Raw genomic sequence first — 4,969 nt, 5'->3', positions numbered from 1 at the left:
GAGAGAAGTTCCCGTAGCTCCTCTCCTCACAGCCTAAAAGAAAGGCGGCAGCCGTGGAGAGAGACGGAGATGAAGGCCACCCACCCACAGAGCCCCTCAAGATGCAGGGATAACCCTCTCCACATAACCCGCTACTTGCACTGAAGAGGACCGAGAGCGCTGGGAGTATGACACTACGTCATGGCACGCTTCTGCCGATGCTGACACCACCGGGGGTGGCTCGCAGCGTGCGGCCACCGCCCATGAAGTACCAGGCAAATGAGTCCTCCATCCCCGTCAGCCAAGTGCTCGGAAGCCGTTTTCCCTCGCCGTGCTCTCTGGCCCGAGTGTGCTCCCCTCATCATTCAAGTGCCATTTCCAGTTTACGAATAACCTACAGCACACTGCCCATATCTTCAGTGTGCCACTCGATGAATTTGAATAAAATGAAGATACTCATGTGACCAGCACACTGACCAAGGAGTACAACACAAGTAGACCCCCAGGGGCACCCCCAGGCCCCCTCCCCGGCATTTCCTCCACCCAAGGGTAACCGCTGTCCTGCCTTAGGACACCACAGCTTAAGTACTGGGGCTGTTTCCCACATTTGGCCATTGTGAATAGTACTGGCTAGCACAAACATGCCTGTTTGTGTTATAAATTACTGCATAACAATTACCCCCCTAAATTTAGCAGCTTAAAGCACCAAACACTTTTTGTTTCTGGGAGTAGCCTCCCTGGGTGGTTCTGGCTCAGCAGCTCTCGCCTGAGGCTGCAGTGAAATTGTTGCCAGGATCACAGTTCTGAGACGGCTTGTCTGGAGTGGGAATATCCACTCCTGAGCAAGCTCAACCACATGGCTCTTGGCTGGAGGCCTCGGGCTCTTGCCAAGTGGATCTCCTCTTGCACCTGGCAGTTGGCCTCCCCCGTTTATACTATCTTTCCTCGGGAGGAACAGCTGGCTCCGTGGTGGAGGATTGATTATCTTGAAGCCTTTCCATTGTGCAAGGGGTAACAAATGTTTCTCAAATAAACACTCTTTCTGTATATGGACCAACCCCATTCAAATGCCATGGCTCTGCCTGCAAGCCCATCTGTGAACTTAAGTGTTTTGTTCGCCGTCACAGTCTCTCACAGAAAAGGCTCTACTGAACTAGGTTTGAGATTTTACCTGACTTTTAGACTTCCTTGTGCTATTGAACCAGAACAAGTAAAAGGAGGTGTGCTGGATGGGGTGACTGATCCTGATGATTAACTTCTGCTACACAGTGGGGGTCCGGGAGAAGTACATCTGAGACCCACAGAACTTTCGGGTGTGCCTCCTAGTACTGCTATGCACAGTCTTATATTTTAGTGGAAGATTACTGCAGCCCTTTATGGGAAGGCCCAGCAAGGACGCGGACACTGTCTGAATGAAGGCTTGGGTCACCCCATCACGTTCAAGAAGCACGATCTGCTGAGATGTTGGCTGAAGACAAAAACAGAATGGATGGAAAGAAAAGAAAAACATCAACTGTGTCCGTCTGTCTAATTGCATCCATCCCTCCCGCTGGGCAGGTCAAATATCTCGGCGTCATCCCCGCCTCATCTCTCAATCCCACATCCTGTTCATCCACGGCTCCTCCTGGCCTGGCCTTCAAAATAGATCCCTGGTCTGAAGCCTCCCGGTCGCCACCATCACAGCGGCCGGGCCAAGCAGCCACCACCTTCCCCTGGGTTCTTGCCCGAGCCTCTTCCGTGGGAAGTGCCTGGCCCACTCCTTCAGCTCCTCGGTGAAGCCTCCTCCCGGCAGCCTCTGCAGCCTTGCAGCCCTCACGACTTCACACCCACCCTGCACCCACCCTCCGCGGCTCATTCGTTCCTCTTCTGCACACTCGGGGAGCACTCAGCCCCCAAGGCGGTGAGCTCCAGGGGCAAGGCTCTCGGGGGCTTCCTTCCTTGCTCTACTCCCAGGTCCTAGAACAGCGCCGGGCAGAGGCCCGCAAAACAAATACTTGTAAACCAGCTGGACATGGGGGCATTGGGGGCAAGACCCACCCACCCACCACCCCCCAGAGAAGCAGCACGAGAAGGCCAAGGCAGCTTTGGAAAATGACGTTTTTATTGCTATGTTTGCAGTGGCTTCTACAGCACAGTGATGGTGCCCCGCAGGGCCCCTCCTCCCCCAGCACCTCCCCCAGCCCAGGTCACGGGTGGGGGAGCCTTTCTAGGGTCCACTCGGCTGTCTCGGGGTGTGACGTGACAGACGCGGGCTAAAGCGGCCACACGGAAGACTTCGCTGTCCAAGTGCACCAGCCTTCAGCTTGGAGCTGGGCGGTGCCCACCTAAGATCCCTGCCCACGGCAGCCCAGGGAGCAGGCTGTGGAGGCCTGGGTGTCACCCCAAGGCACAATACTGCAGCCTCGCACCCCACAGGCTTGTGGGCATGGGGGGGGCAGGTGATACCCCCCGAGGACCCCACCCTGGCACTTTTCCTTCCGGGATGACACGGACACCCACATGCTGACTCGCTCACTGGACAGCTGGCAGCTCTTGCCTATGAAAAGTGAGATCTAGGAATTCACACTCCGTGGCTGGGGCAGAGGAGGGACAAGGGCCCCAAGAGGGAGGGAAGGGGTCAGGAGAGGGAGAGTGTGGGCTGTTTTCTCTTCCTTGACATATGCAAGCAGAAAGCTCACTCTATTCTCAATTTTTGGTAAAACAACAAAAAACCCAAAAGAAAAAAATCTGCTTGCCCCTCTGCCAGGAAGGGACTTGACGCAACCCCCTCCAGCCAGGCCGGCCCCAGGGCCACCGCGCCTCCCGAAGCCCTGGGCGCGCCAGGCCGAGCCCCAGCCCCAGGCCCGTGGGGGAGCTCCGCGCTGCAGCATCCCTCCCCGCCCTGAGCAAGACCGTTTGGCGGGAAGCCGTCTCGTGCCCTGCGCCTGCCGGGGACCTGTTTGCGCAGGCGCACAGGGGTGGAGCTCGTTGCTAAGGGGTGGAGCTCGCTGCTAAGGGGCGGAGCTCGTGAGGGCTGGTCATCCCAACCGTCACAGTAGGGTCCCTTTATAGGAACGGGTCACGTGCCTCGCAGCCGCATTCGGAATCTGTGTGCGCATGCGCACTGAGAGCCCGCGGGGCGTTGCGGGCTAAGGGGCGGTGCCTCGGGTGGCCCGCGCAGTCCGCGGGAAGAGAGGGCGCAGGCGCTGTGAATGGGCTCGGAAGCGGAAGGAAGGAGAGCCGCAGCCATGCAGGACCAAGACGAAGGCGGAGGCGGTGTCGTGGGCGGCGCAGGTGGCCAGGACGTCCAGGGTGGCCAGGGCGGCCAGGGTGGTCCCGGTGCCCCCGGCGGCCAGGATGGGCCTGGTGGCCCCGGCGGCCCTGGTCCCCTCGGCGGCTTCGAGGGCCTCGATGGCCCCGACGACCCAGGCGTTGGGGGAGAAGCGGCGGCCGCAGCCGGCGGCGCTCCCCCGCTCGAGAGAGTCCCACACACACCAGGACCGGGTGGAGATGCAGCACCAGCGGCCGGAGGTGCTGGAGGCCGACTACTCCAGTTGTATCCTATCTGAGGAAGTGGCAGGTGGCAGGGGATAGGGCACAGGTCGAGGCCGGCCTAGAGGGAGGACCGAGGACTCGCTGGGGCGGTTGGAGGGGGTAGGGGATGGGAAACGGGGACAGGCGAGGGGGAAGTGGTTAGAGGTGAGGGCGAGAGCCGAGGGAAAGGGAAAGGGTCTAAGGAGAGCCAGTGGGGAGGGCCGGTGAGGTTCAGGGTGGCCAGAGGAACAGGATGAGCGGGCAAGCGGGCCTCGGGGTGACAAGGAGGCTAAGGCACAGGCAGTCAGTAGTGGATGGTGCCTTAACCATATCTCCACCAGCACCCTCACCGTGCCTTTCCCATCCCCCATGGAGGCAGAGATCGCCCGCCGGTTCCTGACCCCAAATACCCAACTCCGGGGGCCAGTTCAGAAGGCGCTCACAGTGACCGGCAGTGTCCTGGCTGTGTCAGTTCTAGAAAGGGCCAGGGTGGTGGCAGCTTACTGTGACCAGTCTTAGCCCAAGGGAAGCAGGAATGGGGTGCTGTAGTGCAGACAAGAAAGGGTTAAGGCGATGTAGGGAGAGTTGTGCGCAGGGCTTAACTTGAGTGGGGGCAGATAACTTGATTTTCTTTTTCCCTCACTTTTAGCCGACTGAGTGCCGGAGATCCTGAACAACTCCGGACTTCCATCATCTCCTGCCTCGACCGGCTTTTCCTGGTGGTATGCACCATGCAGCGCTTTATGCCTCCAATTTTTGCTAAACATCAGTCCAGCAAAGGGGGCTGAGGCCTACCTTGGCATCCTTCCCTAGGCATTGGTTCCCAGAGGAGCTGCCGCCTTATTGAGTCCTCCTATTTTTGCCTATATTGTTGGGGGCTCATAACCCACTTGATTTATTTGCTACCTAAATGTTAACTTCAGAAAATAAAAACCTCCTCCTGTTTCCTGTTTGAGTTTCTTTTCAGCTCTGGCGCCTCTAGATATCCTTGTCCTTGTGTTCGGGTTGGATGGGGGAGGTCCTGGGATTCGTAACTGCAGGTAGTACCAGGTAACTAAAGACAGTTGAGGAAAGCTGTTGTTCAGCTTTAACTACAGTCAACAGTTTGGAATACTTTCTCTTTTTTTTTTGTCTTTATTTTTTTAGTGTTACATTAAAAAAATTATGAGGTCCCCATATACCCCCCACCCCCCTCACCCCCCTCCTCCCCCCATAGCAACAATCTCCTCCATTATCATGAGACATTCATTGCATTTGGTGAATACATCTCTGAGCACCGCTGCACCTCATGGTCAATGGTCCACACCATAGCCCACACTCTCCCACGTTCCACCCAGTGGGCCATGGGAGGACATAAAATGTCCGGTAACTGTCCCTGCAGCACCACCCAGAACAACTCCAAGTCCCAAAAACGCCTCCACATCTCATCTCTTTCTCCCATTCCCTACCCCCAGCAGCCACCATGGCCACTTTCTCC

The 4,969-nt window shown here is 57.5% G+C and overlaps 1 long non-coding RNA gene across 1 annotated transcript; it reads left to right on the top strand.

Annotated features, from left to right (window-relative positions):
• The first annotated feature begins 3,373 nt into the window (after positions 1–3,373).
• On the top strand, positions 3,374–4,437 carry LOC131277283 (uncharacterized). The gene is made up of 3 exons (XR_009184462.1): positions 3,374–3,514; positions 3,834–3,959; positions 4,142–4,437. It is a non-coding gene; the product is annotated as an uncharacterized lncRNA (long non-coding RNA).
• Positions 4,438–4,969: the final 532 nt, after the last annotated feature.

Source organism: Dasypus novemcinctus, chromosome X (genome assembly GCF_030445035.2).
Source record: "Dasypus novemcinctus isolate mDasNov1 chromosome X, mDasNov1.1.hap2, whole genome shotgun sequence".
NCBI lineage: Eukaryota > Metazoa > Chordata > Mammalia > Cingulata > Dasypodidae > Dasypus > Dasypus novemcinctus.
Note: the sequence above shows the minus strand (reverse complement) of the source record. Positions and strands in the feature narration are given on the sequence as shown.